At 39.7% G+C, this 26,868-nt stretch overlaps 2 protein-coding genes across 8 annotated transcripts in view; one reads left to right on the plus strand and one right to left on the minus strand.

Annotated features, from left to right (window-relative positions):
• MED12L (mediator complex subunit 12L) overlaps nucleotides 1-26,868 on the minus strand; it is a 581,984-nt gene that overhangs the window by 145,626 nt on the left and 409,490 nt on the right. The gene's annotated exons all lie outside the window — the stretch shown is intronic.
• Nucleotides 22,539-26,868, plus strand: part of P2RY14 (purinergic receptor P2Y14) — a 47,795-nt gene continuing 43,465 nt past the window's right edge. For 3 of the 4 annotated variants that reach the window (XM_074191053.1, XM_074191054.1, XM_074191056.1), the window contains exon 1: nucleotides 22,540-22,902. The gene's annotated coding sequence lies outside the window, so the exon portion shown is untranslated. Of the gene's footprint in view, nucleotides 22,903-26,868 lie in introns of all 4 variants that reach the window. The other variant, XM_074191060.1, reaches the window with a different exon arrangement.

The raw sequence follows: 26,868 nt of genomic DNA on the forward strand, positions 1-26,868 counted from the left end.
TCACATGATTTTGGAAACTATGAACATTTTCTGCTTGGGAATGGTATCTGGTGACTAAACTCAAACAACCTTTGAGAGAAACTACCAAAGAATAGTAGGGAAAGGGAGAATGGGTGGCTCTAAGTCTGGTGCTTTGGGACAGTGAGAAAGGTTCACTGCAGCCATCAGGGAGATGGTTTCCCTGAAGGATCGGCTCCCCGTGATTATTTCCAGGGATATTGAATTTGCACAGCCCTCTCTCACCTAAACTCAATTCTATCACATCGCATGCACCACTTTCCTGAGGCCACGGTCTCTTCAAGAACAAAGGATGAACAACAAGCACAAGCACCAGGGCTATAAGTGGGCAGAAGCTTTCTCCAGGTCTCGGCTTAGCCTTAACTAATTCTCAAAGACGGCTCAGGGAGGCACCAACACCGACCTGGAGTCAGATGATGGGAGAACAAGGACACTGGTCAGCCATGGAGGCCTGGGCAAGTCACTGAACCCCTGCCAACCTCGGTTTCCTCCTCTGTAAAAGGCAGATAATAATTACAACCTCTGCTAGACTCGTTATGAGATAAAGTGAGACAACATTTGGAAAGTGATTTACGAGCCTGAAAGTCCTAATGAAATATAGGTAAAGGACGGTGGTGGCAAGTTGCTGGACACTGTGCACTCAAACCAGAATCCTCCCCCCCAATCATTCCTCTTTCCCATAACTTTCCTCTTTTGCTTTCGAAGGCATCCCCACCCTCAGAGACATGCTCCACTCTTCCATTGCTCTCACTCTCTTAGCCAATCATTCACCAAGGCTGGCTGAACTTGCCTCCCTCACCCCTTCCCTCTACTTGTACCACCTAGTCTAGTCCTCAAGGTTTTGGGAATTCAGAATAGTACTATCCCAATAGTCTCTTTACCAGTCTCCTTTTCAAATCTCTCCCCACTCCACAAAGCTGTCAAAATGTTACTCTCTGCACCATAAACGCCACTGCCTATATAAAGAAATAGTTCTCTTTACCTTTTAAAATCACCCACAATTTGGCTCCAGTCAATTTTTCTACACTTCCTAGAATTTCATCAAACTCCCATTCATGCACTCCATAATCTTCACCCACGTAACATTCTGGAATGCTGCTCTCCCTCCTCATCTCTTCCTCATAAAATTCCTAGCTTGCTCCAAGATTCAGCTCAAATGCCACCTCCCACAAGAAACTTCTTTTGATGCCTCAACACTAGTTGCTGCTGCCCCTCCTCATCCTAATTCTGGGAAATTACTTTTTACATATATTTTGTTTTTAATTATCTACATCCAGCCCCTTCCCACTCTCCTCCACTACCACCATCACCCCAAAGGTATAAAGATATAAAATCTTGACTTCTGGGAAAATCCTGTTTTGCCTTGGAATCCCTATCACATAGCTTATGCTTAATAAGTATGTTGAATTACTGACTGTCTACCTATAAGGCAACTAGAAATCAGCATTTAAAAAAAGCCAAGAGAATATGGTTCTTTTGTACTTCAGAGTATGTCTCACAGGGTTTCTGGGGCCACGAAGGAAAACCTGAACTGGATAACCTAAAAGCCTAGGGAAAAAAAATCCAAAACCTGTTCACGTTTTCTAAGAGACTGTTGACAATCAGGACATGTGAGATTTCCATCGTTTATTTAGAAAATCTAGAGATGATGCTGTTGGCAGGTTGGACCTTTTTTCAGGGGCATTAGTGGAAGTTTGGCAATATTGAAATAGGATTCACACCATTCACATCAATGAAAATAAAACCCTTTCATGATTCTCCTTTACAGATCAGCTATGGCTGATCACTTTCAAAGTCTCTCAAGTTCACATTCTCAGCAGGCTTCTCCTCTCCATGCAAAATCTTAAAGTATAAATAACTCCATTTAAAAAACCAATTGAAAATTAATTTAGAAAAACTTCTGAGGATAATCACAAAGAAACTATTACTGTATAGGAGGATAAGAAGAATTTATATTGTCTGAAAAAAATTTTTTGAAGGAATTCTTTCATTAATATACTGGACTTGGAGTGTCAGCTCTACTAGCTATGGAAAAATGTACAATTTAAGCTTCAGTTTCCTCATCTAAAAACTGTGGCTAATATCTGTGCTACCTACTTCATAAAACAGTTGTGGGAAAAGTACTTTGAAAGCTCTAAAGTAGAATATACATTTAAATTATTATCTCATACTCACATTTTAATTACAATCACTATTATGTTATTTTAAAATCAATTATTCTATATTAGTTCTCAGGGACTCAATTTCTATTTCTAAAAACTACACATTTTATCTATCAATTAAAACTTGGAGGTAATTATCAGATTGGAGAGGAGGGGATATTTATTTGGCTTAAAATATACATATACATCATCTTTCTGCATTCTATATAAATACAAATTATCACAATATTCTAGAATACGCACACATTGGTAGAAAATGGATAGTTACTACTAGTAGGGGTGAAAAAGTACTGAAATTGCCCTCTGAAATGATGTCCTTCAAACTAAAACCCAGTCACGGCTGAAATTTTTACCTCACAAAAGGTAACTGTTACCTAAAATTCACATTAATTACCAAAACAAAACCAAAAATACCTACTGGACATCCAGCATGGACAAAATAACCAAATATTTATAATCCCTTTGTAAATATTTTTTAATTTAAAAAATTCCTCAAAATGGACAGCTAACTGCATTTTTCAATATCGGCTTTTTCTCTAAAAGAATATAAGCTGACCCATTATATAGAGTATAGCACCACCTGGAGGCGATTTGAGTTTTTGAAGAAATCAAAAGACACAGGATGTCTAAAAACTTACTAAAGCTTCTGCACGCTATTAAAGCTTTTCAGACCTTGTCTGGATAGATTTCCCTCACACCTATACTACATATACACACATACACACACACACACACACACACACACACACACACACACACATACACACACATACACACACACACCTAATATACACATACACAGTTGTAATGAACAGCTCTCATTTGTCTAGGTAAGGCTTATAAAGCACTCTGGTAGTCCTCCTGGGGAGATAAGAAGGAAGGGTGCCACACACCGGGTACCATGGAGGCCTGACCCAGGCGCCGGCCACTTCCAGGGAAATATGGTGACATGGTGAAAAGGCTGGAGAGGATTCAGCCCTCCCTGCTGCAGCTGCATCCTTTCAAAAGACCAGTCAGCATTCAATTCACAGAGCCTGCCTAGAATCTCTAAGGGCAACCAACATTTCTCCCTCCTTAGCCTGCCACTTCACAAATAACAGCTGTTGCTATTCCACACCCAAGAGGCGTCAGCTGAGTTTGAGGCAGGATCCCAAAGACCTTGTTGCTTTTGATGTTCTGTGTTTTATCTTATTTTTCAATTACATGGAAAAATAGTTTTCAATATTCATCAACATCATTTTTTATGTTTGGGGTTCAATGTTTTTCTGCCTCCCTCCCAACAATAGCAAGTAATATGATATAGATTGTACAATCATGGGTCAATATATTTCCATATTAGTCATGTTGTGAAAGAAGAATCAGAACTAAAGGAGAGGAAAAAAATCATGAGAAAAGGAAAAACACATAAAACTCTCTTGCAAAAGTGAAAAATAGTTTATTTTGGTCTGCATTCAGACTCTAGTTTCTCTCTGGATGGGGATGGTATTTTCCAACACAAGTTTTTTGGAATCGACCTTCATCACTGGACTGCTGAGAGGAGCAGAGTCTATCATAGTTGATCATCACCCCATGTTATTGTGAATGTGTACAATGTTCTCCTGGTTCTGCTCACTTCTCTCAGCATCAGTTCACGCAAATCTTTCCAGACTTTTCTGAAGTCTACACACATAATTTCTTGTAGAATAAATATTATTCCATTACATTCCTATACTATAACTTGCCCAGATACTCCCCAGTTGATGGGCATTCCTCTCAGTTTTCAATTCTTTGTCACTATTAAAAGAGCTACTAGAAATAGTCTTGTCCATGTAGGTCTTTTCCCTTTCTTGTGATCTCTTTGGGATACAGACATAGCAGTGGTGCATCTGGATCAAAGGCTCTGCATGGTTTTATTGCCCTATGGGCAGAGTTCCAAATTGCTCTCCAATCCCAAAATGAACATGCATGCTCCTGGGTTTCTCCATAATTTAAAGAAACAATTTTCCAGGAGAATATCAGTTATTTCTTCCTGTTTTAAGTTTTCTAGACAATGTCCATTTGTAGCTTCTGTGAGTGATAAACATTAAGAGGGGAGGAAAAGGTGTTCTATGCCTAATCTACATCATGTGTTGAGTATCTTTCAACTTTCTCCCTTTGGGGGAAGCAAGGGAGAATAGGACAGACAGGAACCAAGCCTAAACTGTGAACAATTCTTCCACAAAGTCCTAATCACAGCCCCTTGAATCACACAGCCATATGTTTCTTTGGTTGCCATGGCTATTACCTGACTCTTCCCCTTCCACATAAACCACAGGAATCAAGAATTAAATAATCTGACAAGTGAACTTGTGTGTTTCTTTTTTCTAAACTTATAAAGCTTTGGATTTTTTACTTTTTTAAGGTGACTATGTTGATTGTCTTCCTAAAGTTGGCAGCATCCTTGAATACTAGCTAAGGCTTATAAAGCACTCTGGTAGTCCTCCTGGGGAGGAAATTATACTTGGTCACTGTGAATGATTTCTTGAATGTATTGCTGTAGACTGTTTGGCAAGATTTTATTTCTAATTTAGATTATCCTTCTTTACTTTATCCTTCTCTAATACTATTTTTGTCTGACAGAATGCATTCTCAATTTTTTACAGTAATTTGTGTAATGCTGATATTATTTTTATAAAATTTGATGGACTTCTATTGTAAATAACTTCAGGACCAAAAAATGCTTTTTTCACATTCCATCATTTTGATATTTCCTTTCCAGCGAATTTCTACATTCTTCTCTGAGAGTGGATTATATACAATCTCTATTTGGTCTTCTTTTGCTTTGGTTATTTTAGAGTTTTGAAGGGTTCTTCTGTTTGGTTGCAATTTCACATTGTATATTTGTTATTTTTTTTATTTTTTAACCCTCTTTTAAATCATGTAGGCTAAGGAGGAGGGTCAAGTTTTGGGGTGTTTTAGCCCTTTTCAAAGAACTAACATGTATTCAAAGAAGAAATATAAGAAGACAACTCCCCCCAAGTCCTCTGCCTCCACGTAGGTCCATGGGTATATAATACTGCATTTTCAGATACATAAATATTATATATATATATATATATATATATATATCATTAAAATTTATTTTTCAAGATTAGATCCCCCAGGCTTAAAGAAATTTTCATCTGCTTGAATTTTCCAAACAGGTCTGAGTCATTCCTCCTTAGACAGCCTGGTGAGCCTACTTTATTGGGGGCTTGCCACATTTGTGAAAGGCTTAATTTGGTTCCCAAATTGGCTTTTGCCCTATTGCAGCTCAAAATCTCAAGTGATAACACTAGCCTCTGCCTCCCCAGCTGCACAGAGAACAGGAAGGCTTGACATTTCCAGATTTTTTCAGAACATTGATCTGTTTAACTGATTTTCCCCTCTTCTTCCTATGTTCCTTTTTTTCCCCTTTGATTATACAAAATGTTGGTCCTCTGGGAAAGGAAGCTAGTTGGCATAGTAGGTGGAAATGCCAGGCTAGAGGCAGAAAGCCTCATCTTCCTAAATTCAAATCTAGTCTCAAACATTTGTAAGTTAGGTGACCTTGGGCAAGTCACTTTACCCTGTTTGCCTCAGTTTCCTCATCTGTAAAATGAACTGGAGAAAAAAATAGCAAATCACTCCAGGATCTCTGCCAAGAAAACCCCAAACTGGGTCACAAAAAGGCAACAACTGAAACAACTAAAGAACAAAAAGAAGAATAACCACCACATCTTGAGGTAAGATCCTGGGCATTGTTCACTGGACCATTAAGAACAAACAAAAAGGTTACAGGAAGAAATTTGGGTGGTATAAAAATAAAAGATAATGAAATGAGTTATGCTGAAGTAGTAAAAAAGAATCAAAAAGTTATTATGTTTCTCTTAGGAATCAAAAAAGACTCTCACTTGCTAGCCAGATGCCCTGAGAGAACACTGAAAAGGTACCCCTGGGGAATTTTTCATGACAACCACCAGGCAGATCACATGCTGAAGATGCAGGTCTGAAGTGGTCATGGAAATGATTGGAAACTTGTCCTTGCAATAAATAGGCTTAAAATATTGCAGACAATTTTCTCAAAGAAAAATCTTAGAGATCTGTTCACACATGTACATGGACACATACCAGTGAATTATGAATTTAAAAATCTCTGGTCATAGCTGATGTTAAGATAAGCCTAGAAAATCTGGCAATCCTTCCCATCTCCCTTGTGATCATAATGAAATTCCACACATGGAATTTGTTTTTATTCTTATTAGTGACTCAAAATAAGTGGTGGCTATCTCAGAACAAAGTCCATGTCATTTCACCTCTGTACACTTTACTTTTAAAAGTGTTAATATGAGATTATAAAACCACTTAACCCCAAACTTTCCCATCCACAGGAACAAGCACTGTGCTGAGTACCAGCAAATGAGATGTGCCTAAAAATCACACAAGAAGAGGGGCAGCTAGGTGGTGCAGTGGATTGAGCACTGGCCCTGGAGTCAGAAGGACCTGAGTTCAGATCTGTCCTCAGACACTTGAAAATTACCTAGCTCTGTGGCCTTGGGCATTGCCTTGCAAAAAAAAAAAAAATTTAAAAACACATACACAAGAAGCCCAGATGATTGTGTTTTAGAATGGAAGGAATAAATAAAACATCTTAGTGGTAAGTAGGGGATAATATTAATATTGGAGCAGAGTGGGGATAATATTAGTTCAGGGTTGAGGGTGATTCAGAATGACGTCTGAAGACTAGCTTGAAAAAAAGGATTAAGATAATTGATGACCATAGGTTTATAGTTAGAAGGAACCTGGAGGTCATTTAACTTTCACCTCCTCACTTTCTTGAGGACAACAGTAACATCTGTTATGATGCCAGATGTTATCAGAAGAACCCAAGAGAAAAGGGAAAGCAGTACAGCCTGTAGAATTTCCAAGGAAGTAATTTTAAATCCAACAGCAAAGTTTTTTTCCTTGACAATTTGGCTTCTTAGACCATAGAAATTTGTTTAATTTTTTTTCTGATTTTTTTAAGACTGTGGGGTTCAGTGACTTGCCCAAGGTCATATAGCTAAGTGTCAAGTATCTGAGGCCATATTTGACTCCAGGATTGCTAGCCTATCCATAGCACCACCTAACTGGCCCCAAAATTTGCTTAATTTTAAAACCAAAATGCATTATCACTATGCAACCCTAGCCAAGCCACTTTACCTCTTAGTTTCTTCATCTGTAAAACACAGATGCTAATGATAGCATAATATTTAGGGTAGTTGGGGAATCAAATGAGGTAATTAGAAATTAGGATGGTGCTTTGTCTATAGTAGGTACTTTACAAATACTGTGGTTATTGTTTTGAACAGTAGTAGTAGGTGACAATAGTAGTTGTGACAATCCTCCCATCAGAGAGAAGTGGAAATTATAAGACCTGATCTTAGATCTGCACTTCATACTAGTGGTGAGACCCTGGGGAAGTGAACAAAGGCTCTGCTATAAAAAAAAAACCCCAAAAACCCGGTAACATTTGTGAGGAAAGAAAAAGAACTATATCAAATGACCTCTTATTATTATCACTTATTATTATCATTGACTGACCTTTGGCTCACACCATTAGGGAAGGAGTGATCCAATGGAGAAAAGGACTTAGGTCTCCATTATTATAATGCCTTTACTAGAATCTTTAAAAACTGGATGATTCTCCATTAAAGAAATAGGGATTCCAAGGGCCTCTACTGTTACTACCAAGATCATGATCATTTCCATGGCTTAGTTGAAAAAATCAATTAAATTAAAATTATCGTGTTCTATAAGCTATTTTAACAGGAAAAAATTCCAAGAAGACCAAAATAGTAAGCCAGACACACTCAAAAATTTAGTTCCATTAATATCAATTAATCCTTATTCGATATAAGCAGGGGGAAAAAAGTTAAAGTATCAGTCTTTGGACCATGTCCAGTGTTGATGTGAAGCTATCATCTGGGTTATATTACAAGACTTAGTTCAACAAGCAGTTCAGGTCAAACAAGAACTCAGCTAATTCTACCATCATCGATGATGGTATGTGTGGCTCTGCGCAGAAGCGGCTGGTCCTATAGCTGTGTAGCATGATTCTCTAATGGAGGCATCCTGTGTATGGGGATAAACTGCCTTTCAATCCTTTCCCGAGAAAGGCGGCAGCCCCCACCTGGAGGTCACTGTCCTGGGTTTAGCCTTCTGCCCTCACAATAAGGAGCCACGCAGCTCCTCTAGCACCAGGGGCCCACTGCAGACAAGATTCAGGCACAGTCCTTCAGTATGAAGAATGCATCGACTTTAAAGGAGGCACAAGTCTGCCGCACAATGGCTGGACACCCGACCAGCTAGTTTGGGGAGACATCACTCAAAGGATCCTGGGGACATAGAGAGTGACGTAAACACAAGGGGCATGGGTTCGTGCTGAGGAAATAGGAACGTCTGGCCTTCCACCAAGGCGCAGAGTGAGGGGTGGGCTCACCGAGCCAGCAGCACTGCTTTACCCAGGCCCCTCGCTGAAAGAAGCAGGGGCAGGCTGGCAACCACAGCACTCAAGCCTGGGACATGCCTATGCCTTGAACCCAAGGGGAGAAAGCTCCTGGATGGGATTGTGCACAAATCAAGTCTTCTTCGTACGTGATCCTCCATCTAGAACAGGAAGGAAAGACTAACAACAGCCAATGGAGAAGGTGTGGCAAAGGGAGCTTGAAGGATTAGAGAGGAGGAGGAGGAAGAAAGATGGGAGAGGAGAAAGAAGAGGAGGAGGAAAAGGAAAAGGCAGGGGCAGCTAGGTGGCGCAGTGGATAAAGCACCGGCCCTGGAGTCAGGAGGACTTGAATTCAAATCCGGCCTCAGACACTTAATATTTACCTAGCTGTGTGACCTTGGGCAAGTCACTTAACCCCATTGCCTTAAAAAAATAAAAAAGGAAGATGAGGAGAAGGAGAAAAGACTAAGATGAGATGGAAGTATAAGATGATGTTTCCATGCTGAATGTCTTATGTTAAAACTAAATGTTCATTCAGACAACTACATTGGCTGATTGGGAAATTGTGTAATATGTTTTTTTCAATGAACACACCCTCATGCTCCCTCCTTTCCTAACAAGAGAAGTGTGGCAATCCTATAGTGTTACAAGATGTGGTTTTATTTCCAGGAACAAAGTCTAGAGATGGGAGTAAATACAAAACTGGTCTCAGAGTCAGGAACACCTGACTCAAGATGTAGACTGGTTGGGTAACCCTGCACAGTTTCTTGAGTGCCTGAGGTGACTCTTTAGGATCTCAGTTGCAAAGAAAATGGAAACCTGCTTGGGTGGAATGAATGATCTCCTCCTGGCAAAAGCCTGTAGCTGCCTCACTTACCCTAGGTTGGGAGCTGCTAGAGAATCCCAGCTTCTCACACCATGTCCACTGACCAGCTGGACCTTGGGAAGCCCGAGGTCCAACTTGCATCGTAAGCTGAGGGTGAGAGCCTAGGAACAACCCAGGCCCAACATGAAGATTCAGTTTTTTAGCCTGGGTCACTGGCATGTTCACACGGATTACTTCTAACAAAAATCTTTCTTTCCAGCATGAAGGATGAAAGAATCGTCCCAAGGGGAGAAGCCTGAGGATGGGGAAAGAAGGCTGTGACATAAAGCTGAGGAGACTGAGGAGTAGCAGGGAGGCTCCATTTAGGGCCATGGAGAAATACATAGTTCCTACATGTATTTCACAGTTCAGCTGTCTGTATTCTGGTAGAATGAAATGTTTGCATCCTGACCAACATCATTTATAGCACTGGAGTCATGGAGTAACAAGTTCCTAGTTACCAACAATGAAATGTGGCACTTTCAGAACATCAAATGGTCAGCTGTGACCATCATGACCTTTCTAAATCAAATGACAGCCCCATTTCTCTGAGGAAGACCCAGAGGGACCTGGGTGGGAAGAGGTGGCGGTAGGGAGGACGACAGGAGACTGATGCCTTTCTTATGTTCACATGCCAGAGAGGGAGAGAGAAGCAAACAAAGTGAGGGCCTTGAGCTCTCTGCCTACCAGTCCAGGCTGTGGGACAAAAATGTAAGGCTCGGGAGGTCAGAGACCTGGGTTCAAATCCCATCTCAGAAATGTGGGATCTTCAGCGAGTCACTACCTCCAGTTGGCTCCTCTGTGAACTGAAATGAAGGAAATGCTACCTTATCTTTCCTCACACTTAAGTTTTATTTAGAGGACAGTGTTCTGGAAGCCACAAAGTCCTCCAAGAATAAGGGCTACCACGTTGGGTCCTCTAGCACAAGTCAGTCAAGACTTAGCAACACGGGACTAAAACTTGAAAACAGGAACACACATTCTAAGTCAGTCATACTTGAAAAGATAAGCAAAACAAACACAAGAGCTTCACCTTCTTTTTTCCCCAAAGGGCTCTGCACAGTGCACCCTGGGGCTCTGAGAAAAGGACAAGTGTATTTGCAAAGTACCTTTGGTGCTGTTTGTAGTATATTATAGCATACTGTAGATTAGAGTAGGCAGCTGTTTACAAATATCATCTCAACCTGGAGATGGGCACTCTTATGATTCCCATTTTACAGAAGAAATTGAGGCACCAAGAGATTAAGCCCCTTGCCCAGGGTCATACAGCTAATAAAACGAAAACTGGGTTATCATGCCCTGTTGTACTCCAGCTGTTCCCCACTGATCTCCTTTTAACACATGCACAATGAATACTCTAGGAATCCTAATCTTCAATATTAAAATCTTTGAGGATGGAGCAGAGGAGGGTTGGTAGCACTATTTATTTTATGGCTATAGATAGCTCCCTTCGAGGAAGTGAATTCTGTTTATCAACGAGAAAACATTCTACCATATGCCAAACACTTTAAAAATATTATCTCTTTTGATATTCAAAATAACCCTGAGGTCAGTACATTCTGATACTCATTTTATAGTTGAAGAAACAGAGGCTGAGCCAGCTAGGTGGTGCCAGGGGATAGAACACTGATCCTGAAGTTAGGAGAATCTGAGTTCAAATCCACTCTCAGATGCGTGTTACATATTAGCTGTGTGACCTTGGGCAAGTCACCTACCCCCACTACCCCACCAAAAGAAAAAACAAAAAAAAACCCCAAAGTCAAATTGAAGCAGGCAGTGATTAAGTGACTTGTCCAAATTCACATTCTTTGAGGCCATATTTGACCTATAGTTTTCCTGACTCCAGGCCCAATTTCAGATATAATGTCTAGAAAATTTGTCTGAAGTGCTTCCAGGGACAGTGCTCTAATAAACCAATATGCAGTCAAACTAGCTTGGGAAATGCCAAGATAAAAGATCCTCATGAGACATTCAGGCTTTGCTTATAACCCCGCAAAACCACAAAACCTGTCCTTTCTGAATGAAAAAGAGAGTTATTTTGTTTAGAGCAAGTAAAAGCTAACAATTCTACTGGATGACCCTAATGGAGTCACTATGCCAAGAAAATGACCTTCTAGCCATTTTAAATAGTTCGATTTTAGAATAGAAACCACAACAAAGATATTAGAATTCTTTTTATAAATCTCATGCAGAAGAATGACTGTTAGGCCAACAACATCACCATTAGGATATGATTCTAATAATTAACATTTACATGGTGCCTACTACATAGCCAGGCTCTACTAAGCATTGAACAATTATTTCATTAGATCCTCACAGCAATCCTGGAAGGTAATAATTTTCAAGAGTTTATTAACACAATGCCTAGCCCATAGTACTGTTGTTGCTCAATTAGATCCTACTCTTTGGGACCCACTTGGGATTTCCTTGTCATTTTCTTCTGCAACTCATTTTTATAGATGAGAAAACTGAAGTAAACATAAGTATCTGAGGTCAGATTTGAATTCCAGAAGTTGAGGCTGCCTAACTCCAGTCTGACCCCCTTACTCTATTTATTTTACTTTATTTTTCTTGTCATTTTTTTGGGGGGGGTCTGGGTTTTCTTTTGCAATATGATTAATATGGAGATGTTTTCATGATCATACTTGCATACTCTACTTCAAAGTAATTGCCTTCTCAAGGAATGGCAGGGGAATAAGGGGAAAAAAGGTACTTGGAACTCAAAAATTATTTTTAAAAAAAATGTTTAAAATGTTTACATGTAATTGAGGAAGAAGGAAAAAAAGAATCAAAGTACCACTTCCTATGCAAAGCCCCAACCAAGGGAAACTAACTTTCCCTGAAGTGAGAGAGTAGGATCTGTTGCCAAGCTGAAACAATTCTAACAGATCTAGACCCCTAAGACCCAGATGGCCCATCCCTGCCAAGTTCCTTGTTAACCACATGTTAATTTGAGGACATAGTATAGCTCACTCCAGTTTGAGCTCTCTAGGGGAAAAAACAACAGCTAAACTGCTTCTCTGAAAAAAAAAATTTTAAAAACTGCTTCTCTGGTGTCCCTGTAAGATAAGATTCCCCCCTCCCCCACCCCCCTTTATCTCTGTTATTAAGGATAGTCCTCTGTGAGGAAAGGGGCATTAAAAATGATGCACAAACATTCTTTCAGTTGGAATTGAACACAAAATTGCCTCACAGGAAGGAGGGAGCTGGGGTAGAGCATATCTGAAATTTCTTTTTTTGATCTGCAACTTTCCGAAGCCGATATATTTCAGAACCAAGTAGATCGCCTGTCAATTTGGGTCAAAAATGTCGATCTACCAGAAGATGGCGCGATTTTATCACTCTTGTTTTCCAAGATAATTCCCAAAAGGGAAAAAAGAACAGCTTAACCCAAGGAAAAACAACAGAGTATCTGTCATTTCTTTCTAGAGGGGAGTCATTATAGCATGAGGCAATGGCTGATTTTTTTTTTCAAGGAAAGAATGAATATATGACTCATGTATTTGACAGTACAATCAGGCTGAAAATGAGGACTCATGAACAAGGTGAAAATCCTAAAGTTGGCTTCAAATCAAAAAACCAGGAGAAAGTTAGCTTTTGAAATAAGGTAAAAGCTTAAGAGTGTGTGAGTGTGTGTGTGTGTGTGTGTGTGTGTGTGTGTGTGACTATTGAAGTCATAAATTCTGAGGAGGAGAGTGAGTAGGGACTGATTTCATGAGTCCTTCATCTGGGAGAGCAGGTTACACATTCTCTGTAATTTTTAGCCTTTGCTTCTTAGGGCTTCATTTAAAACACTAAGGGATGTGGCAGCGTGTAGCAGAAGATGGAATTGAACTCGGGGATCCCAGATACTTGCATAAACAAAAATCATTATTTTCACTTTGTACTCCTCAAAGGAACAGTGTCCGGCAAGCCACACAGGATTAGAAGGTAGACCCGATAGATGGGTCTGACTTTAGGCAAGTCTTCTCCAGTGACCATCCTCCGGGCCTACTAATCAATAAGGGCATTGGAGACACAAAGCAGCTTCTCATTCTCTTAATCCATAAAAGGGAAAATTGGGAAGTGATCTCTAAACTCTACTGTTCCTTGATCGATGATCTGTTCGTGTACGAGTTAATCCTAGTGTCTATTTGATACAGGGCAAGGGACCAACACAGAGATACCGAGCCAGAATCTTTCAGTTCCATAGCCAGTTTCTGATTTCCATCAAGCTTGGCCTGGCTGCCATGATACACCCCGGAATATCACTTGAATTTGGTTCTTAAACGAAGGGCTGCTTGTCTTTTTGTCTTCCTGTCTCCAGAAATTTCAAGTAAATCTTTGTTGAATTGAAAGACTGGATGGAAAAGAGAAGAACCATCTTCAATAGCTTTCTGATGTATACTTATTGTATTATAGGCTGGTCAAAGGAACTAAAGGGAAAACAGCAGGTCTGGAGGGGATCTTACTCCCCATGCAATGCTAATCCCCAAAGTAACTGCACCAAGAGATACAGATAATTGTCATTTACTTTCTACCTGAACATAGAGCAAGAGGACTTATACCTTTCACGAACTATTAAAAATTCTTTGGCCAAAGAAAGGAAGTGGCTGAACTAAGTGTCTGAAATTGGGGGGTTCTTATTTGAGGTCTGTGAACCTGTAGTGTTAAAAAGATGGTTATTTTGTATTTCAACGTAACTAATTTCTTCTGATGCATTTTATTTCATACATTTAAAACCATTATTCTGAGGAATTCAGAGGTTTTATCAGGATATCAGAGAAAAGAAAAAAAATTAAGACTCCCTGGTCTAAAATGAGATAAGAGAATTATATGAGGTAAAAACAAAAAACCCCCAAACCAGAAAACCTTCTCTTTCCTGACATAACTACAGAAGAAATGTTTCCTATGAAACTTCAGCTAGTTTGAATACTCCAAAACATACAAAAAAGAAAACAAAGTGAAGTTCTTTTTCACTTGTTTCTGACAACTTTTTAATGTGCTTGACTCGAAAGTGGGCATGAGAGGAGATATAAGGAAGAAGCTGAAGGGCTACTTGGATGATCAGCAGTTCGATGGCACAATGGATAGAGCACCAGGTCCAAAGACCTGAGTTCAAATCCAGGTTAGACACTTCCTGACTGTGTGACCCTGGGCAAGCCACTTTATCCTGTTTGCTTTAGTTCCTCATCTGTAAGATAAGTTGGAGAAGGAAATGACAAACCACTCCAGTATCTCTGCCAAGAAAACCCCAAATGGGGGTCACGCAGACTCGGATGGTCCTTCCAACCTCTTTCACTTTTATTATTCCGTGATTATATGTACCTGTGGTTTCTGCCGGAAGAATGGAACCACAAGACCTGTTTCTTAATATCTTTGTAAACCCCTTCCCCAAACCCTAAGTGCATACAATATTGCTTAATAAAATTCCTGCTGAATGACAGACAAATGAAATGAAGGAGGAAGCTCTGTAGGGGAAAAAAATTTAATTACAAATTAAAACAAAATGAAAGCTCAGACTCACAGCATTCTACTCCATGGTCATCTAATTCAACACATACCCCCAAATAATCTAAAAGTGGTTTGTTCAGAGAGAACTTCCTGAAGTAACCCCTTTTACTTTTGGCCTGTTTTAATTATTTGGATCAGGGCAGATAGGTGGTACAGTGGATGGAGCATTGGGCTTGAGACACTTGCTGTGGGACCCTGGGCGAGTCATTTTACTTGTTTGGTAATAGGGGTCAGGAAGAGTCAGACCTAACTGAAAAAAATGTAGGAGAAAAAGGGGCAGGTAGGTGGTGCAGTAGATTGAGTACTGAGTCTAAAGTCAGGAAGACCTCAGATACTTACTAATGTGTGTGAGCCTCAGTTTCCTCATCTGTAAAATGAGTTGGAGAAGGAAATGGCAAACCACTCTAGGATCTTTGTCGAGATAACTTCCAATGAGATCACAGAAAGTCAAATACTTCTGAAATGACTCAATGGCAACAACAAATTCAATGGAGGTCTTTCCTGACATCACAAATTTTCCTTTTTGTAATTGCTCCCCATTCATTTTTCTTGGGCAGGGTCAAATAGCAAGAAGCCTAAATCCTTTCCTATCCAACAATCATAGAATAAGTGATAGAAGGGAACATTTCTTTCATGTGGTCCAGTTCAATCTTTAGTACTTATCAAAGCTAAAATAATTATATTAATAACAACATTAAAATCTAATCTTGAAGAAAAAAACTGGTAAATGAAGAAAGGGGTTTGTTTAAAATTCAATCAGTACTCCTTGATGTAGTGAAACATTAATTTTAACATTAGTGAGATACTGAAACTAACCAAATATTTTCCTGTTCTGATAAAAACAAAGTATGTTGGTGAATTAGTCTTAATGCAGAAAAGTCAGGAGAGAATGGAGAGTATACCACATGCACAATTCAAATGGCAGTGGTAGACTGTAATCCGTGTAATGAATTACTTTGATAGTACTGCTTATTGCTTACTCAATGATTATTTCAGTATCTTCAGGACTACAATGATGAAAGGAAAAAATTTTACAATAATAATAATAATAATGATAATAGCAGCCAATAGCAGACACTGTGATAAATGACTTACAAAACAACCCTGCAAAGTAGGAACAATTATTATGCTCACTTTTTAATGGAGGAAACTGAGGCAGGCAGGGCTCAAGTGACTTAACAGAGATCCACAGCCAGGAAATACTTGAGGCTGAATTTGAATTCAGCTCTTCTTGACTCCAGGGCCAGGGTCTAGCCATCAGGTATCTACCTAGCTGTCCCACAACACAAAGTAATCTAAAAGAAAGGAGATTTCTAATAACAGGGGAAGCTGCAATCCAAGTGAAAAGTCATCAGTACCTAAGAACTTCTTATCTAACAGCTCACACTTGGAGAACATGAGTGCTTTGCAAAAACAAAGTCTTTTGTGGAAATTGAGGGGATGTCCATCCATGGGGGAATGGCTTAGCAAACTGTGGTATATGTATGTGATGGAACACTATTGTTCTATTAGAAACCAGGAGGGACGGGAATTCAGGGAAGCCTGGAGGGATTTGCATGAACTGATGCTGAGCAAGTTGAGCAGAACCAGAAAAACACTGTATACCCTAACAGCAACATGGGGGTGATGATCAACCTTGATGGACTTGCTCATTCCATCAGTGCAACAATCAGGGACAATTTTGGGCTATCTGTGAGAATGCCATCTGTATCCAGAGAAAGAATTGTGGAGTTTGAACAAAGACCTTCAATTTTTTTTTAAAAGTTGTCTTATGTACTACATAATTTTGCTATCGCTAATATTTTATTTTCTCAAGGATATGCTTTTTCTCTCAACACATTCAATTTTGATCAATGCATAGCATGGAAACAATGTAAAGGTTACCAGACTGCCTTCTGTGTGTGGGGGGGAATGGGTAAAATTCAAAACCTGACAAAAAAATGAAAGGTAGATACTACTATTGTCTATAGTGGAAACAAATAAAATATTTATATAATTTTTAAAAGTATTTTGAAACCACTTTTCATTTGAACCTCACACATGGTTTTCTCTGCTGGTTGCAGAGTCAGGTTGGAGAAAATGCAGCAGCCAGAATGCCAAAGGCCCCGGGGAGGTCTGGGAGGCCAGCGTGTGGGAAGAGGGCCAGGCTGGGGTGCATGGCAAGCCAGGCAGTCATCCTCACAGGTCTCTGTGCATCACCTCCCGCTGGGACTCACTTACACAGGTGGTCTAAATGGTCTACAGCCTTTCTCCCATGCCCAAGTCTTCTTGGGAGATTTTCTGCTTGCAATAACAGGAAAAACAATTTCCCCTTTCACTGCCCCAAAGGTGGAACTGTTTGGATAGGATCTAATGATTAACTGAAAGCACTAATCTCGCAGCTGCAGTGTGGGTCTACCCTTGAAGGCAAATTAATCTCCCCCAAGGAGGTCCGGATAGAACTTAAAACACTGAATGGATAGAATGATCACATGCAGCTCTGACAGCTCCCTCTTTCCCCCTCAAACCTGTGGCTCTGCTTCCAGGATTTCTGGGACAAACCTTGGGCCAGGAGAATAGCTATCTCACTGCTTTTTATAAGACCTCAAGTGAAGAAAGGAATCAAATTACATAAAATGCAAGTAATCAAAACCCATGGTGTAGGGTCTCCAAAGAGACTAGTTATTAATATTGTTGCTGGCAACGATAATCTTATATAGTTCTGAAATCACAAATATTCTTATGACGCTTTAAAACTTTTCTTTTGTTTTTTTTATTAGCATAACCGTGACAAATGTCAACATATCTTTACATAAGAATGAATCAAAACGAAAAGATGCTGTTAATCCCTAGCCTGTGAAGTTGGATTACTTGAAGTATACAGTAAATTTTTTTTTTTTTAGGTTTTTTTGCAAGGCAAATGGGGTTAAGTGGCTTGCCCAAGGCCACACAGCTAGGTACTTATTAAGTGCCTGAGACTGGATTTAAACCCAGGTACTCCTGACTCCAAGGCCGGTGCTTTATCCACTACACCACCTAGCTACCCTAAAGTAAATTCTTTCAAAAGGTTCAATACTGTTCTGCTTTTCCGGGTCTCCTTTTCAACTTCCTTCTGCTCTTATGCTTGTTTCTTCTTTCTTTTTCTTCTTCATCTAGTCTCTTCTCATTTCTTTTTTTTCTTCCTGTAACTTCTTTTTTACTTCTTCATCTAGTTTCTTTTTCTTCTTGCTTCTTTCTTTCTCATTATTTCTTTTTTTCTTCTTCTTGCTTCTTGTTTCTTTTGCTTCTTGTTTCTTTTCCTTCTCTCAGTATTTTTATTCCCCACTTGCCGTGCAATTTCCCTTAACCTTCTCTCTGAAATAAAAGTCCTCCCACATAACAAGTAAGAGCAGACAAGTAAACAAATTATAGAAGCTTTCAAAGACATCTCCAAAGTTGCTTTCGACCAATTTGGAGTTTTTAAAGGAGCCAGGTGTAGGTCACGTTACAAGGACAATTCAATAGTGCCTCGCGTTTCTCTGATATAATTTACAAAGTACTTCTCCCTTATAGTTGGGTGGGAAATAATGCATCTTTTTTAGTCCAGATGTCTAAGTTCTTCAGGCATCAGTACGCACTTAGTTACTGCCTACATTGTACCTGGCACCGTGGCAACCCCTAGGAACACAGAGTTAGGCCCAAGCTAGTGATCCCCCTTTGGTGTGCTCAGCCTAATGGGGAGCCAGCATGGCAACAGTGAAGCACAAGGAGATCTCTGTTTTGGTCGTGTCTGACTCTTCAAGACCCACATGGAGCTTTCTTGATGGAGACACTGCAGCGGCCGGCCATTTCCTTCTATGGCTTAGTTTACAGATGAGGAAACTAGTCAAGCAGGGTTCAATGACTTGCCCAGGGTCCTACAGCTTCTAAGAGACTGAACCAGATATGAACACAGGACGAGCAGTTTTCCTAACTCCAGGTCCAACGCTCTAGGTGCCCCACTAGGGCACCACCTAGCTGCTCATCACCTTTTTTTTTTGTTTTTGTCATGGACTTTGGGCAGTCTGATGAAATCTATGAACTCCTTCTCAAAATAATGTTAAATAATGCATGAATTAAAGAGATACAGGATTACAAAGGAATCCATGTTATTAATGTAAAGTCTCTCTGGTATTGCTATGGGACCCAACCCCTGGGTGGCAGTCAAGGGGTTAAACTGGCTGGAACTGTGCAAGGGAGCAGGTTTGCAGGAACCGGCACAGGGCCAGGGACGTCGAACCTGACAACACACCTGCAGGCTTAAGGTGAGCTGGGAGACCTTTCATCTGTTCCCTTCCCAAGGCCAGCTTGGCAGAGAATTGGAGCAATGCCCTAGGATTTAATTGTTGCTTATTTAGGAAACTATGTAGACAGGACTGGTAATGAAGGGGAGAGAAAGACATCTTGGGGAAAAGCTATTTATCTCATTTTTGTAAACTGTAAAGCAAAATAGATAGATGATGTTAATTGGACTCTAACCTGCAGTGACAGACTTTTGTTGTAGTTCAGTTAGGTCCAATTCTTCATGACCCCAGTTGGGGTCTTCTTGGCAAAGATAACTGGAGTGGGTTGCCAGTCCCTTCTCCAGCTCATTTACAGTTGAGGAAACTGTGGCAAACAGGGAGAAATGACTTGCCCAGTCAGATCTGAGGCTGGATTTGAATGCATGAAGATGAATCTTTTTGGTTTCAAGTCAGGTGCTCCATCTATTGCAACCCCTAGCTGTTCTCATCTCAGAGGGGGAGGTTGAATTAAAAGAAAACAGGACTAAGTCAAAAATATACTATAATAATAATCCTACAGAGCACATATGGAGAAAGTCCTAGGGGAGGCTCAGTGGGGTGATGAGGAGAAGGGTTAGATGGGAAGATGGAAGGAGGGGATAGTAAGAAATTATAAACTGGCTTCCCTTGCTGCTTCCATGGGTTTGTTAGAGAAGGCACCATGTAAACATAGAGACCATGATTTAATATTAAAATCACAGAATCACAAGACTTGAAAAGGATGTCAGAGGCCACCAGGTCTAGCCTGTAACTTGACTTACATTTAGTCCCATTTATAACCCATCTCCATCTAGCCCCTATACTATATCCAATGTCCTAGGATTTAGTTCAGGTTTTACTACTCTTCAACTATTCTGGGGATAAAAGAGCTCATTCACTATCTCCCAAGAGACCTCCCTCAATGACCAGCTAGTCTAAGTCAGACCTTAAAAAGAATTGCCAGAGTCAGATTCAAAACTTCCAGTGAAATGAAACTCCCAAGAAAGCCCAAGCTATTTTGTGATACTTCCATGACTTCAGAAGTTTTCCCTTATATCAAACCCCATACCTACCTTCCTACAACCCATATTTCTAATCCTCCTTCCCTGAGGCACTAATTTTGCCAATGGACCAAGCAAAGCAAGTCTAATTCATGAAATAAAATTCATAAAGCACAATGCTTAGTATATGGTAGCCAATTAATAAAACTTGTTCCCTTCCCCATTCATGTGACAACCTTTCAAAAAAGGGTTGTGGTCCTGAAGTAAATACTACTCTCATTGGTATGAAGGGGACCAATCAAAGTCTGCTTTAATAACTCAAATCTTATCTTTCTCTGAATCAGTGGCTGTGGTCATTCCAATCAATCAGTCAATAAACATTTATTAAGGGGCTATTATTTGCCAGGAACCTATGCTAAATATTGGCTTTTGCCACATTTCTGACCATCACATTTCAAAGGTCGTCCCATAATCCAAATGGGCTTCAGGAAATACAAGAAAGTCTCTGGTTCTCTAAGATTAAGAGAAATGAGCTAAGTAGGTAGGAAAATGACAAACACTTCATGGTGCAGTTAATAATTGTATTATTAATTATATATCTATTTTATCTATCTATATATATGCATACAAAATAATGAGAATGGTCAAAAAGGTACCCTTAAATTCATTCTCTCTCTCTCTCTCTCTCTCTCTCTCTGACTGTGTCCAACCTCCTCAAGAAATAAAGAACTTGAGAAATAAAAGATGAACTGACTGGCTAGAAGTCACACAATTGGTCCAAACTTCAGAGCAAAACCTAGGGAAGTAAACTGACTGGAGACTCTTGAGCATGGGTACTGGTGCCTAACTGGAAGAAGCAAGTTACATATAAGAAAGAGGATATAAGGGCAATGGGGAACCAACCCTAGCCCTTAAGGAGGAAGAACTCTTCTCCTAGGTCATGACAGATCAACAGCTTAGACAACAAAGATGAGGAAGTAAATGATAAGAGTGAAGAGATGGAATCAGAGTGGTCCAGAAGAAGACATAGATCAATAGTGGAATTCATTTTGCTTTTTGTTAACACAAATCCCAGAAAGCTTTTGAATCAGAAGCAATCAGACACAGGGAAAGATCATCAGCCTACTCTTCCATTTATCAGCAATGAGATCTAGGACAAAACCCTTCACCAACATGAGCTTCAGTTTCTTTGAAACACAAAATTTGATGATCACTTAGGTTTCTTCCAATTCTAACCTTCTGTGAAGCTCCTAGAAAGATTCCATGCCCTGGGGAAGCAGGAATAGAGAGACAGACATGTCTAATGATGATGCAATTTGTAGAGCTTTGAAGAAAACTAAAAAGATTATCTGATAGGTGACCTTGAAAAAAAAATTTTTTTGCAAGGCAAATGGGGTTAAATGGCTTGCCCAAGGCCACACAGCTAGGTCATTATTAAGTGTCTGAGACCTGATTTGAACCCAGGTACTCTTGACTCCAGGCCTGGTGCTTTATCTACTATGCCACCTAGCTGCTCCTGAAAAAAAAATTTTTTTAAGAGAGAAATGTAAACACAGTGAAGGCAGATGCAAACTGAAAGATGATCTTGTCCATGCTCTTTGTTCATTTGACAGATAAGATCTATCTATAGAGGGTGCATTACAATCAAAAAAGATTGTTAGATCTGGATTCAAATGGCTTGAGATCAAATCTTCCCTATGCTCCTTTACTATTACCTGTGACTTTGGACAAGTCACTCCATTTGTTTAGAAACCAATTTCCTTATCTGTAAAATAAAGATTTGGACCAGATATATTTAAGGTTCTTATGCACCTTGGATAACTCCTAGAAAATAAGCGATGGAGGGAGAAGCTACAACCTCCTATATCTGAGTCCTCTACAGTCATGCATAAATTCTGATTTAAAAAAAAAAACACCTGAAAAATCTCTTCTTTAATGACTGTGATCACTACTGTGTGTTCAAATACTTTGTTGCCCAAATGTCCATCCTGCATCGCTAGGTAACCTCTTCCCCTTCTGTTGCCATTAATCTCTAGCTATATTTATACTGAGCTATTTTACTAATGCTTGGAGGAAGGTAGTTCAGGTATAACAAACAGAATATTATCTGAGTGTTTGATCAACATAAAGGTCATTGATACCTCACATCTGTTTTCCACCTTAGAACATAGGTAGAATTGCAAAGTAAGTAAGTAAGGTCTAAAGTTTTGCTCTCCTTTAGAGTTTAGAATATAGGAAGGACGCCTCACTGTGAAAGGAGGAGAGTGCAGAATAGGAGGGGGGTGATAAGAAGAGGGAAGTCATCTGGGCTCCCTTAAAGACCAGGTCCAAACATTCAGATGTGGGATCATGCTTCGGGGTGAAGAACCTCTCTCTTCTCTCTTGGTTTCCTATTGCCAGCCCTTTAAAAGGCCCAGACTGAAACTGAGTTCTGCCACATTCTGTGAAAGGCAGTCTGACTATCTTGAGGTTTCTAATTGAAAGAGCTAGTTCCTAATTTTTGTGGGGCTAGAACCCTCAGGACTCGGGCAGCCTCTGAGCATTTTAGTTCAGAGAGAAATGGATTTTAAAGGACTCCATCAGGAAGATTTTCTTAAATGAGGGGTATCTGATGCCTTCGAGAGAAGACTATAGAAGAAAAGTAAGTAAAATAATTGCTTCACATAATTTTAAAAGTGCACCATGCTAATGTATCCTGGGGAATGGGAAGCAAGTGAGATTGACCGTTGGTCTATTCCTAAGTAGTACTTTGCTCGGCTGCTGGCTTAATGGCTTCGTCCATACAATACATACAGTGAGTTAGTTTTAGAGTCAGGGGCTGAATCTGAAAAAAAAAATCCCTCTCCTTCTTTAATATGTATTATGTGGCCCCTCTGTCAAAAACAGCTGTGAGCTTTTTGTAAATACCAGACATAAAGGCATAGTAATGACACCTTAACAGATTTTGTTGGAAATAGAACAATTATTGCATAGAGGAATGCTTTCAATTTTAAAACTACACAAAAAAATCACCAAGACAGCAATATCAATACACTGAGTATAGTGGCAAGATAATCTGATTTGAGATCAAAGGACCTGAGATTGCATTTTGATTGTCATCTATTGGTTGGTGATATTGGGCAAGTCATTCTGTTTCCCTTGGACTCAGTTTCTTTCTATGCTTGGACTAGATGATCCTTGAGGTTTCTTTCAGCTCTAAAAAAACCCATGACTAGGTATATGTATCTGTGTGTGTGTGTGTGCATAGATATATACATACTCATACACATGTATTTATGATATATGAACATATTCATATAAATACACATATATATGTGTGTTTATATGAACAAATGCATTTATATCTCATAATACATATAAATAGAAACAAAAAGATTTGATCAAAATAAGACTGTGTAAATACATATAGAATGTGGATATATGTATACAAGCATTTTGTTTGGGTGATAATTACAAGTGAACTTGCACTAGTCAAATTTACATAGGAATATAACAAAGGAAAATTATAATTTAAAGAAGTCACCCCTCTTAACTGAAAGATGCTGAGGCGGGTGGGGGGCTGCTAGGTGGCACAGTAGATAGAGCATAGGTCCTGGAGTCAGGAGAAATTGGGTTCAAATCCGGCCTCAGACACTTAATAATGACCTAGCTGTGTGACTTTGGGCAAGCCACTTAACCCCACTGCCTTGCAAAAAAAATTTTTTTTTGAGGAGCTGGGTACATTATGATTGGTGTGATCTTGAGTCAGCTACTTCACCTCTAAAGCTCAGTTTCCCTAACTCTAAAATGGGTAGGATTGATTAGATAAGCACCAAGGTTCAGTTATCCAAATGGAAATCAATGATCTCACTTAGGGTTACATACATGAGGGAATAGTACAGTCCTCTTTCATGCATAAGCCAAGAGAAATCAAGTACATAGAGGCAAAGCTGTGTCCAGAAATTCATAAATGAAAAGGGCTTGAGAGAAAACCCCTCTTGGGGACCAGAAGTCGGGACTTGCCCCTTAGTCCCTCTGCAATCATCTTTCAAGACTTAGATTTTCTCATCTATGAAGAAGAGGGAGGGCAGGGTTAGACTTTTAAGATACCATCCAACAATAAAATTCAGAGAATCTCTCCAAAGTCATGGTCACATAACCCAAGTTCTTTATTTTATCTGAATGAGCTGGGTCCATCAAGTTCCTTTACCCCATGGCAAATACAAAGCAAAAAAAAAAAAATGCAGCCACTGAAGAGTAAAGAAAGGGCCCAGGATCTGGGAGAGAGACAGGGTCTGTGATTTCATTGGTATGGAGAACTACTAAATGAGGAAATTTCTTTTTTTATCTATGCATAAATGCATTTTCTCTGCAATTTAAACAGTCTTACAGAGTTGCTGAGAGCAATGACAGTGAGGTGACTTGTCTCAGACCATTCAGTTGGTATGGGATTTGAACCCAGGTACTGATGACTTTGTGACCCTCTCTGTCTGCTGCACCATGATGAAAAAATGAATGACAAAGAATATAAAAATGCAATCACTGTAGTGATCCTAACTCAAACCTTTTTGCCTAATAAAATGAAAGAAATGAAGAGTAGGGGCTACTATATTTTGTTTGCTTGTGCATCTCTAGTAATTCCAGTGTTAGGCTTTGCTCAACAAATCAAGCAAATGATGTCTATATCTATATGTTTTAGTTTATTATTATAGCTTCAAGGGTAGAAAGAAAGAAGGGAAGCAAGGTAGAAGGTGTGACTGAATTTCCCACCAATCTCAATGTGCCAGGGCCTGAGGTTCACCCCAACTAACCACCACCCACCATAGACAGTACCCTTCCTTCATTAGCATGATAATGTTCTGCCCTACAGACAGCCCCTCCTCTTTCTTAGCCCCAATTTTATCTCTTTGATCAATCTTTCAAACAGACTTACTGGAAATGGAGTAAAAAATTGCTTTTCTTCACCCAAGCTACAGAACTGACCAGGAGAAAAAAAACCAGCCAATCCCCATACCCCAAAAAAGCATTTACCAGAAAGCTAAGGAGTGTGCAAATAAAGAAAACTTCACACCCTCACTCTTATGCCTTCCTTCCTTCTGGTAGGGGAAGGTAAGATGGCCCCAGATGAGTTGGGTTGTCTTCCTCATGGACCTGGAAATTGAGCCAGAATTGCTAAGAGGTAGAGGTAACAGGGGAGCCAGACAAGCATGGGAAGGCATCAGAAAAGCCTGGAGTACGAGGAAGACAATAGAGACAGAAGGCCAAGTTCATGGCAGAGAGGGCAGGCCTGTCTGGCTGGAAAGCATAGGACATGACAAAGTCTAACTGGGGCCAAGTTTGGAGAAGGTTTTAAATGCTAGATGGAAAATTTTGCCTTTTATCTTAAGAAGAAATAAGGGCCTCAGGAAGGCATCTGATGAAGTCAAGAAATGGGCCCTTGAAAGATGATTTCTAAATATGGAAAATGAATGGGGGAAGTTTTCAACCTCAGAATTAGACCTGTAGCTCAAGTGACAGTCCATTTTTTAAAAGTCCTGATGAAAACGAGTCACCTTGTCCTTAGCTGAGCAGAATGAAGCCCTAAAGAGAAAATTAAGTCTTTCTTCCTAGCTGTGTGACTCTGGGGAATGGCTATCTGCCTCAGTTTCTTTATCTTAGAAGAATAATTATCAAACTCCCTTTCAAGACTGCTGTAAGGATCAAATGATATATGTGTAAAGTGCTCTTAAGGCCTTAGAACACACTTTTAATACTATTGCTATCTTTATTTCCTCAAAAATTTAGGTTTCAAGAAATAGAAAGGCACTTGGTACTGAAGAGGTTCTCCAGGGCAACTTCCCCATTTTACAGATGATGAAACTAAGGCCCAGAGTGGTCCATGCAACAGCAGTGAGGATCAGGATTATTAGTAATGCAAGTTCCTCCAGACCTAGGTCAAGATTTTTGCCTTTCTTGGTATGCCATCTATTAGAACAGGGTCTCACATGCAATAGGAATTTAATAAATACAGGGTACTTTCAAATTTACAAAACATATATAGCTCCAAGGTATGTGCCAATCCCTCCAGAGCTAGGAATAATAAAGGCACACATTCTTGTAGTGCTTCAGAGTAGAAAAAATTAAGTCTTATCTTAATGGATCCTCACCAATCCCTGGGGGGTAAGCTTTATAGATGCTATCACCCATTTTTACTAGGCAAGCACAGTTTAAGATGACCAAGAAAAATGTTGGCTGTTTTCTAAAAGTTGAGTTATAAAAGCAAAAAAAACGATGGGAAAGTGGGAGCTACCCAGATCACTTCTTCAAGCCTATGTATTTTCTGGTTTTACAGGATCAAAATCACAGATCTAGGAAGGTCCTCTGAAGTCATGTTGCCACATACCCCCTTTTAGAGATGAGGAGACTAAGTCTCAGAGATAAAGATTTTGTCCAAGTTATGCAATGATGCATCTAGGTCACCTAGATATTAAGTAACAGAATCAAAATTTGAACTCAGGCCTTTGGGCTCTCCAGAACAAGTGTTCTTCACTGAGGCACACCAGACCACCAATCTGCCCCACAATTCCCAACTTAATTCTTTGTCAGGCCTTAACACTTTTTTTTAAAGTTTTTTGCAAGGCAAATGGGG

This window comes from Macrotis lagotis, chromosome 6, assembly GCF_037893015.1.
Source record: "Macrotis lagotis isolate mMagLag1 chromosome 6, bilby.v1.9.chrom.fasta, whole genome shotgun sequence".
In the NCBI taxonomy this organism is placed as follows: Eukaryota; Metazoa; Chordata; class Mammalia; order Peramelemorphia; family Peramelidae; genus Macrotis; species Macrotis lagotis.